Here is an 11,515-nt window from a genome sequence, read left to right as displayed (position 1 = left end):
GTAACCCTTATCTCTTAAAGATGTGAACATTCTCTGTCTAGTCCCTCCACCACTAGCTCCTCCCATCTCCTCAAACTACCTCCACCACCACCTCTCAGCCAGCCCCACTTTCTCCCCTCCAACCCAGCTTAGTTCCTCCCTTTCCTCTCCCTCCCTCTCCCACCATCTTTCTCTCTCTCACTCACTTCATCTTACTTCTCTCTCTCTACATCTAGCTTAGATTGTGTAGGCATGGCTCTAAAATGTGGCTCAAGGTCCATATCTATTGAAGATATTGGTAGCTCATGCCTCTAGAGGTGGGTCTGAAGAAATGACCCTCGGGCCATATCTCTTCTAGAGGTAGGTGGCTCAAGGAATGGAGATATGGCTATGTATCCATACCTTATATGGATATATCACCCTAGAGCAATATCTCTTGCTAATCTCTAGTGGGTTATGGCTTCAGAGACACAACATGGGCTCTTAGTTCAACTCAAGGCATTAGAAGTGGGTAGTTCAAGACATTCAGATATGGAGGTAGAGCCACATGGTTTGGCGATATGGCCCAAGGGCCATTTCTCCCTTTTCTCTAATGGAGGTAGAGCCATATGGTTTGGTGATATGGCCCAAGGGCTATTTCTTCCTTTTCTCTAATGACTTATTGCTATAGATCCATTTCTCAAGGTTTGGAGATATGGCTATAGAGACATTTCTCCCCATCTAATATATACAAATTGAGAGCCAAAACATGAGGCTTAAAGTCTAGCTCTTGGCTCTAGAGTTGCATGGCCATGGGAGTAGAGAAATGGCTCTTTGGCCACACCTAGCTTAAACTGTGTAGGCATGGCTTTAAATACAGGCTCAAGATCCATATCTTTTCAAGATATTGGTATCTCATGCCTCTAAAGGTGGGTGTGAAGAAATGACCCTTGGGCCATATCTCTTCCAAAGGTAGGTGTCTGAGGGAATGAAGGTAGGTGGGTGTGAAGAAATGACCCTTGAGCCATATCTCTTCCAAAGGAAGGTGTCTCAGCATGGAATAAAGGTAGGGCCATGTAGCCATATCTTTTATGGATATCACCCTAAAGCAATATCTCTGCTTGATCTAGCGGGTTATGGTTTCAGTTGAGCCACAAAAGTTTAACTTAAAAAATTAGAGGTGGGTATTTCATGGCATTGAGATATGGAAGTAGAGCCATATGGTTTGGAGATGTGGCATAAGGGCCATTTTTCCCTTTTTTATAATGACTTATTACTCTTGATCCATGCCTCCTCTAGAGATGGGGCCGAAGAAATAGTTGATTATAGATGGGTCATATCTCATGTAGAGGTGGGAATCTCAAGGTCTCCAGATATGGCCATCAAGCCATTTCTTGCCATCATATTGGATAGGTCTTTAGATCCACATCATGGGACTTAAAGTCTAGCTCTTTGCTTCAGAGTTGCACAGCCATGGGGAAATTGAGAAATGGCTCTATGGCCATATCTGGCGGAGTGTGTAGGCATGGTGGCCCTAAAAAATGGCTCAAGGTCCAGCAAAATCTCCCTCCACCAAGCTCCCCTATAAAACACACTCGCAATCCTACAATTTACGGCCTAATTTTTGGTACTTTTTGTCGGTGTAAAAAGCTCTAGTTTTTCATGGCCATGAAAAACACGCTAGCATGGAAACCCAAGAAATTACTGAGATTTCTAACTTTTATGGTCTAGAAAATCCTTAGAATCTTGTACAAATTACGTGTATGCCATGTTATCTATAGCATGGAATCGAGACGTAGTTCAAAACGTGCACCATGACTTTAAGTTGAACGATATGGCAGTATGTTGTGAGGCGTGGTATGAGATGCATGGAATCCCTAAAACATCATTGTATTGTTAACAAGGAGCATTTTGAGGGTGGTGTGTAGCAATATGTCCATGGAAACACATGGATTATGAGGAGAAGCCTTGACCATATAGGTATGGCAAGAGCATTAATCAAAGATTTTGTGGAAAACAACTTCGAGCACATGCCTAACAAAAGTAGAACTATGTTGGATGCTTCAAAAGGGAGACCCAATTGGTGATACCAGAAACATATAAGCAGGTGGACATCTTAAATGAGCTAACGGGACACTTGACTGGTTGGGTTATGAGGGAAAGTTATCCAGGTCTTCATTTGGGAGGATTTGGAATATAGATTATCGGGCATGTAGGTAGTATTAATAGTAATACCATTTAAAGGATGTCACGAATTAAACTACTATTTGTAATGTTGATATGGTCTTGAAGCCATGTTTTGCCAAAGAGATTGATAAGTCGTAGAAAATGGTAGTGTTAATAAACACCATTTATGGATGTTGGTTATGCGATTCTCCACAATGTTTATATTACCATGAAGCCATATCATTGGGTTCCACATTTGTCCTTCAAGAATAAATGGCATTAATCAAACAATTCTTTATATGTGAGAATATATTTTTAAAAATGCAACTTATGAGATGTATGTTTAAGATAAGAAAAAGCATATCAACAAATTTGCATTTATCACTCATTTCCACTTGTAAACCTTCTCATGCTCTCTCAAAGGCAAGGGGTGGTATCTTTATCTTTTTGTGTGGATTTTGTGCTTTTGAGACCCAATACCATAGAATTGAGTTAATTGATAGCCTTATCTTGGGATTTGACTTGTTTTCTACCCAAAACTTTTTCTAGCAAAATCAAGTATGTATTGGGAAGGCTCCCACCTAAAGGTTTCACCAGTGAGCCCATCATGATAGCTTGTATGCAATTGGATGTGTCCTCAAGTCAATCTTCTTTTGTTTGGGAGGATGAAAGATGGGATTCGCTTTGCAAATTACTAAATTGTAATAAGTATGATTTGGAGTAGGCTTGGGATACAAGTACTTTTGGTGGAGCCTTTGTAAGACAATTCAGTGTTATAAATATGGGCTTTCAATTTTAATATTATAAATATTTTCCCAAAAAAGGAGTGTACATGAGGAATCTCTATGTGTCCCTGGAGGTGGTTAATGAATGCCGCAACCCTAGGAACACCTCTAGGTAGAGTGTAAAGGTCCTAGTTGCAAAGACTACACAATCTAGGCCCTTGTTTCTACACAATCCAGGTCTTGTCTTATGCAAAGCTCGGGTTTTTTTTTTTGGAGAGAGTGATTTTATTATTAGGAAAGGTTAGTTACAAAAAAGAAGAGTGATATGTCACTTGTGATAAACAAGCTAAGAACTGAGAAGTAACCGTTTAGCTGAGTCTAAGAGCTCCGACTTGAAAGGGGTAGTGAGAATTCACAGTTCAGCAGTAAACCGCTCTTCCTTCCATTCTGGGCGCTGCATGTGTGGGCACCATCGAAAGACGATCTGATTTCGTGCGAACCAGATCTGTTGCAGCACTACATAGTGAATCTTGGGCTAGATACTGGCAAGTGTCGGGTTAAGAAAAGTGGTGTCCCCTAGTAGCGCATGCTTCCAAGAAAAGTGGTGTCCCCTAGTAGCGCATGCTACAAAGAAAATTGGTGTTGTGTGCCCCTACTATCCAGCCACTTCTTTGTGCCTCTCCATAAAGCTTGTGCGGTTGGGCATGCCCAAAATATATGAAATGTGTCCTCATTTTATGAGTGAGGCAGAATGTGCACATCAGCAAGATAGGTGCCCAAGTGGCAATTCAGTCTCTTGTAGTAGGGAGCTTGAGATGCAGGAGCCTCCAGAGAAAAACATTAACTCGCACAGATGATGTTGCCAACCATACAGATATAGTGCAACGGACTCAGGTTCGTATAGAGCTCGAGCATTTCCATCGATGGGCCAATCTGCTATACTAGTGCGTTTGTGGCATGTACAAGTCAGCTCGGGCAGCGGTTTGCCTTTGTTGGTGGCCTAGTTGGTAAGCCAATTTTTTGCCTTGAGAATCAATGCAGTTGGCCAGGGGAACGGAAGAGCTTTTGCAGCAGCTTGCAGTGTAGCAAGAGAAGGCGGAGTAAGACTAAACCGATGAGCTATATCGTCCCAGTCCATCCATTGGGTAGTGTTGCTGTCCCATAGATCATTTCATGCATGCATTCCCTTTTTGTGCAGTTTTCAAGTCTGATTGACATTCCTTATTAGTGCCTGCGGCTTGCCATTGTCCATGTTGCACATTGACCACTAGATGCTTTCACCCCCAGTGCCCCATCAGCGGTGAGAGGCCGTTGGCCCTTCCACTGTGTTGAAAATACAAGTGAATAGGGTGTGTGTGGGAACAAGCTCTTGGCTAGAGGCTGTACAAGAAGATGAGTAAATGTGAAAGAACCTGTGAAAAGGTGAGAAGAATCTACTGGGAGAGAATAAAGGGTAGCATGAGAGAATTTAGGAGTGTGGAGTTATTCTGGGAGATAATCAGGGAAAAGAGAAGAGGTGGAGAGAATCAGGCAAAAGAGAAGAGGTGGAGAGAATCAGGCAAAAGGTGGAGATATTCTGGGAGTGAATCATAGAGAAATCAATGGGATTTGATGCTTGATGTAAACTCTATAAATTGAGGCATAGCCCTAATGAAAATTTGCTGGTTTTTGAGTATCCATGCCTACATTAATCTATTTGCTAATTATTCACTAATTACATCTTAATCATTTGCTAATCACTTTGTTAATGATGTTGATTCTAGTGTTTGATCCACCATAGCTCATCATTATGCTCAAATTTCAACATGGTATCAGAGCCATGCCTAGAATCCATCAGATTTATGAGCCCATTAGTTAATTAATTAGGACTAGTAGAAAATTAGCAAATAATCAAAATTTTAGTGAGTTTTCACTTCTCCCCTTCACCCTCAGCCAGTGGAGGATCTCTAGCACCTTGCACACATAAAATTAGGGCACAAGCTTTTAACACAAGCTAGCTAACATCTTTAGCTTCAAGCCTATCAAGACGGTGCTGCAAACCGCCACGAATATGCGCAGATTTTCGCTAATTACTGGGCGCCGTTTTTCTGAAGCAGATTGGAGATTTCTCCTTCATCAAGTCAAATCCTTCTAATTCCTCTTAGCCCAAGGTGTAATCAAGCATGCTCTACAAGCTGGTGAAGACAAAATTGAGTTTCATCAAGTCTACAGTGAGATCCAAGCTCTTCATCAAATCTACAGGTGACTTTGGTAAAACAGAGATTAAGCTTTCAATATTTGGTCAAATCTTGTGTTTCTTGGCTTAATCCTCTACTAGACTCATTGCTATTGATGCCTTTGAAAGCATTTGAGCTCATTTGAAGTGGAAGGCACCAGATCTGGACTCCCCGCATACTCTGTTTTCTGTACACAAAACAGAGCATTAATTTGCTAATCAGTGATTAATCAGTGCTAATCACTATACTTTGGTGCAATTGAGGGTTCAAATTAACCATAAGGTATCTGATACAGATCCCTATAACTTCAGATTGCAATTCGGAGTTGGTTTGATACTCCAACCATCCCATACAAATTGGTTACCCTTGATTTAATGTAATTTCTGGTAAAATTATGCTGATAAAATTGTGATAATCATCATTTTGCATTTAACCCTTGGTTAATGCCTGTAAATCTCACTCAAAATCAAGATTATTCACAGCCAGAGTTGCATTTGGGAATGTGCATAAGAATGGATGCTATACGCATTATGTATTGGGCACATTGCATCAGTGTAAAAATGGGAACAGACACTGCCCTTGTCCAGAATAAGGCAAGAGGTAAGACCTCCCGCATAAATTTGGGTTTGCATTGCATAATGATACAAAATAAACATAAAAAGCCCAAAGGAACTGTTAGCAAAACATTGAAACATGTTGCTCACATGGAGCAAAATGACCTGACGGACAAGCTCATGGCCCCAGCCATGGAAGAAGAAGAATATCTCTTTCCAAGAAGAGGATCCACACCGAGAAGAAGATCTAAAGGATGATATGGACACGAGAAGAGAAGCTGCCACAAGAAGAGAAGCTGCCCCAAGAAGACTGAAAGAAGAGACGGACGCGTGGAGAGAAGCTACCACGACAAGAAGACTGAAGACAAGAGAAGATGTGAGGCTCCAAAGAGTGAGGAGCCATGTGAAAATCTCTGAGAGAGAAAGAGAGAGAGAGACCCCACAATCCAATGTAATCTGCCCCAATAAAGTAAAACCACCTCTGAGCCACCAATGATGTAGGCCACGTGGTAGATGTATGTGTGAGCACTTTAGTCAAGGTCGCGGGCAACTATAGTAAGCCTTGGACACATAGAGAGAGAGTGTGTCAAGGACTATGAGTTTAGAAAATCTCTGAGAGAGAAAGAGAGAGAGAGACCCCACAACCCAATGTAATCTGCCCCAATAAAGTAAAACCACCTCTGAGCCACCAATGATGTAGGGCACGTGGTAGATGTATGTGTGAGCACTTTAGTCAAGGTCACGGGCAACTATAGTAAGCCTTGGACACATAGAGAGAGAGTGTGTCAAGGACTATGAGTTTAGGGATCTGAGGCACTGGTCGCAGGCTGTCAAGTAAGAGAGAAACTTGATATAGGGTCCAGGTGTGCTAAGATAACTTGAGGGGAGGTGTAGGCACTAGTCGCGGTGTAAGCACTTTAGTCAAGGTCGCGGGCAACTATAGTAAGCCTTGGACACATAGAGAGAGAGAGAGTGTCAAGGACTATGAGTTTAGGGATCTGAGGCACTGGTCGCAGGCTGTCAAGTAAGAGAGAAACTTGATATAGGGTCCAGGTGTGCTAAGATAACTTGAGGGGAGGTGTAGGCACTAGTCGCGGACTATCAAGTAAGGGGAGGCAAACTTGGTATAGGGTCTAGGTGTGCTAGGCGTATTCACTTGAGGGGAGGTGTTGAAAATACAAGTGAATAGGGTGTGTGTGGGAACAAGCTCTTGGTTAGAGGCTGTAAAAGAAGATGAGTAAATGTGAAAGAACCTGTGAAAAGGTGAGAAGAATCTACTGGGAGAGAATAAAGGGTAGCATGAGAGAATTTAGGAGTGTGGAGTTATTATGGGAGATAATCAGGGAAAAGAGAAGAGGTGGAGAGAATCAGGCAAAAGGTGGAGATATTCTGGGAGTGAATCATGGAGAAATCAATGGGATTTGATGCTTGATGTAAACTCCATAAATTGAGGCATAGCCCTAATGAGAATTTGTTGGTTTTTGAGTATCCATGCCTACATTAATCTATTTGCTAATTATTCACTAATTACATCTTAATCATTTGCTAATCACTTTGTTAATGATGTTGATCCACCATAGCTCATCATTATGCTCAAATTTCAACACACTGTAGCCTAGTGAACAATTCCTGCCACCCATCCACAAGACCATTCACTAGAGTAGATTGCTTGATTGTGCACTAGATTGCTTGATTGTGCACTTGCCTCTTGAGACGAGCCTTTGCTTCCAAGATACGTTTGGCCATCGCCCAGGTAGACCATATGCATTTTGGATGAAATATCTGGTGATTATTCCCCATGGGCGCCCTATCTCAATCCTCTGTAACCATTTAAGCATGAGGGTTTGAGAGCTTACTTGAAGATTGGTGATTCCCAACCCTCCTTTCTGTTTAGGGGAGCAAACCTATGCCCATGATATTGAGTGCCAGCTCTTCCCCTTTGCTCTGCTGCAGAGGAAGTCACGGAAGAGTTTATTAATCTTACCCCAATCCGACTTGGAGAATGCACAATAGGAGGCAAGGTATGTCGTGTAAGATGACAGTACATGCTTAAGCACCACCAAGCGCCCAATGAATGACAAGTAGGCCTTGCTCCAGTGTACCATTTTACCCTGTAGTTGGGGAAAGAACCAACCGAATCTTTTGCTTGTTACTAATGTCCATTCGGATAGGACAGCCTAGTAGTCTGAGAGGGGTGCCATGGGGGATCCATTTGAAGTCTATTTGAGATCCCACAGTTGTCTATCTCCTCTCTCCTGTAGTAGGGCTTCAGCTTTGGTAGTATTGTTCACCGATCTTGATAGTTGGCAGAATTCATCTACTACCTACAGGAATGCATCAATGTTAGTTTCTTCATACACCAGAATAGAGCTGTTGTTGTCAGCAAAGAATTGGGTAGTCATCTCTTGGCCCCCTTCTGGGAGAGGGATGCCTCTCTCCTGAAAGGAGCGAACATTAGCCAGCAGTGGCTCAATAACTGTGGCAAAAAAGAGGGGCAAGAGGGATCTGTAATCTAGATTCTTACCTACAGACGCAAGCCAACAACAAGGATGAAGCTATCAAAATCTGCTCTCGCACACGATGGCTGGCTAAGGGTGGCCCAACTAGCCTTTTCTTTCGAACAGTCCAAGAGAGACACCAATAGGAAAGAATAAGTAGGGTATAGAAACCAAATGGCTCCCTCATTGAAGATGAAAAAGAGATAGCTTCCCTCTTTACTACCAACAGGAAAGAATAAGTAGGGTATAGAAACCAAATGGCTCCCTCATTGAAGATGAAAAAGAGATAGCTTCCCTCTTTACTACCCACTTGTCAGCCATTAGTGGAGCCACACCCACCCTTGAGGATGGATACCCGGAGCGAGTGGATAATTTCTTGTTAGGAATATCCACCTCAATCGATAGATCATCTCACAGTGTTGAATAGGCTGTTCACAGAAGAAGAGTTAAGGTATGTTGCCAATAAAATGGGCAAGGAAAAGACCTGGGTTCGGACGATCTGCCCATAGAATTTTATTGGCACTTCTGGCAGCTTATCAAGGCTAATCTATATGCTATGATTAATGAAGCCTACCAAAGGGAGGAGCTCTCCCTTGAGGTAAACGGAGGCCACATAAAGCTTATTCCCCGAAGAGAGCTCATAGGCTGACAATCGGGGACTGGCACAGCCACTCACCATGCTGAACACCTCATATAAGGTGTTCACCAAAGCCATAGCTCTTAGGATAAAATTCCTTCTTCCTAGAGTGGTTGACCTAAATCAATTTGGGTTCGTGCATGGCCAACATATACATGAGGCAGTTCTTAATGTTGAATGTGGTATTGACTATGCACTCTCGCTCAATCACCCATACATGCTTCTCAATCTAGATCTGGATAAAGCATATGATAGGGTCAGATGGGATTTCATGCTTGCAGTTTTGGAAAAGATGGGATTTTGACATGCCTTGATTGGGATGGTCCATTCTTTGCAGAGGTCAGAATCAATGGAACGACAGTTGGGGAGTATGCATTGCACAGATCTGTCAGGCAGGGTTGCAGTGTGCCCTAATTTCATCAGGGCCCTCCTGCTGTATTGCATGCATTTGCTCTCAGTCCTTCAACCCCACTGAGATTCTGGCTTGTCTGATTTGGGCATGGGCCTTGCTATATTTTTATAGAAGTTTGTGGTGTACCAGATACATCTATCCCGTTTATCTTGTGGGGGCCCACCTTGGGCTCTTGCTGCCTCCCACGCTCTAAACACTCCCTCATCAAACTTAGGTTTCCCCAGGTGAGAGATATTCAATTTGAAGGGGGAAAGGAGAGTTCCTACACGGAGCAGAGGTCGGCATATCAAAGGAGACCATAATGGGGGAATGGTCCGAGTATCCTCGATCAAGGAGGGTGCGTAGGTCCCATGGCGGGACCGCCAACCAACCTCCATTAGATGCATAGCATCTATCCAAACGGAAGGCTCTCTAGTCTTGCCCCAGTTGCTTGTTAGTCCACGTGTATCTACCTGCATCAGCAGTTCTGCATGTAGTTTTGGCATCAACCCAATTGCAATTCTGATTGCATGTTCTCCATGTGTCTCTCTCTGCCAGGCATGCATGATTTTTTGGATGAGACCGATCCTCTACAGACTCAACCATGCCAGGCATGCCAGGCATGTATGATTTTTTGGATGAGACCGATCCTCTGCAGACTCAACCATATTGAAATCGCCTATCAAGATTGCATCTTCCCCTTCCAGTCTGTCCCATAGAGTTGCCTTCTCTGTAGAATCGTTATAGGAGCGTAAACATTACACAGAGTGAACTGAGTAGAAGCATTGGTTACCTTCAAAATCTAAGCATGACCATTTTCTTCTCTGAAAACCTCCGTGCACGACCATCCTGTCCTAAGGAGAATCACCGTACCTCTAGCTCGGGTGTACGGTGTGTTAGTGAAGAAAGAAGTTCCACCCCTCTCAAGATTGAGTGGGCAGTCGCCACCAGTTTTCAGTTCCTGCAAACATAATATGTCAGAGTGCCATGCATCAAACAGGTCTAAAACCTCTCGTCTCTTTCAACTAGAGCACATCCCCCAGATGTTCCAAGAGATAATTGTTATCTGTGTGTGCAGAGTCATGTTAATCATCTTGAGACATGTCCAGCTCAATCGGTTCAAGGGCTGCAAAAGCATCATACTTATTGCCCAGAATGAGGTTTGTCCTTTAGCCCGAGCTTCTTTCTTGAGCAAGTCCTTGCTTGACCCCTGTGGGGGGATATTAGGGTTTCTTGGTTGCAGAGGGGGATGGGTCAGTGTGTTCTTACCTATCACACCCAAGCCTTGGTCTTGATGGGGCTCTCGATCTCTCTTTCTCGATGATTCTGTTGTTGGGATCGGGGCCACATGTGTCGGTGTTGCATCAGAGGGGATTGGAGACGTGTCATCACTCTTCTTAGTGTCTTCGCTAGCATTGGAGCAAGTGTTGCGCCTGGGTTGCGGGCAGTCCTTGGCAAAGTGGCTGACTTGTTTGCACTTGTAGAGCAAGAGTCCAGGAATGTACCGAATCATACATAGATGTTGAACTTGACGCCTTTCGATGTTGTGAGCGCAAGGACATCCGGGATGTTGTTTCATCTGTCGTCCCAGAGAATGCAACACCACCTTGGCCCGTGGCCTTCATTGTGTTCTAGTGGAGGGGTGTAGAGCACTTTGCCCAAAACCCCTACCACTGTGGGGACCTCCATCCATAGGTAATATGGCAGGTCAGGAAAGCTAATCCATACCAGGCATTCATTTTGCAGAACATGTTCAGGTTTGAAAGCAGGGTACTAGGGGATGATGTGTACCAGGCTGCCATTGTAACACGGGATCACTGCACAAATGCTATCTCTTTGTGCCCCTGATTCCACTAGAACCTGAAAGAAGCCTTTTCCAACGAAGTGAAAGCGGGCCAAAGTGGCCTTATCTTGGAAATCTGTGGTGAACCACCGTTTAAACTCCTCCTCTGACGGGATATGCTCAGCGAAGTACAGATAAGCCCCGTACTTTGTGCCTCGCTTGAACTCGAGGCAAACATGGTCCATAGGGAGAGTGACTCACGCGGTGAAGACCTTCTTCGGGATAGAGGGTGAGAGATCATCAACAAGGTTGGTCTTTGTGGTGCGGAGGTTTGCAGCGACAGCATGCTGTAGACTTTGCATGATGGTGGCGTCCACTGCTCCGAACGACAATGTGTTAGCATACAAGCGAAGGTGGTGGGCCGTTGGGTTCTGAGAGTCCGTGTTAAAAGATGACGGCATTGGTACAATCACTGTAGCAAGATCCGACGGAATCAGATCCACGGCATGTTGGCCGGCCAGGTGTCCATCTGTGTGTGCCACTGCTAGTCCCGAGGTGGCGTGGGCGTGCTTGCCATAAGGAGAGTA

This window comes from Cibotium barometz, chromosome 28, assembly GCF_041138505.1.
Source record: "Cibotium barometz isolate CiBa-2024 chromosome 28, ASM4113850v1, whole genome shotgun sequence".
Taxonomy (NCBI): Eukaryota; Viridiplantae; Streptophyta; class Polypodiopsida; order Cyatheales; family Cibotiaceae; genus Cibotium; species Cibotium barometz.
Note: the sequence above shows the minus strand (reverse complement) of the source record.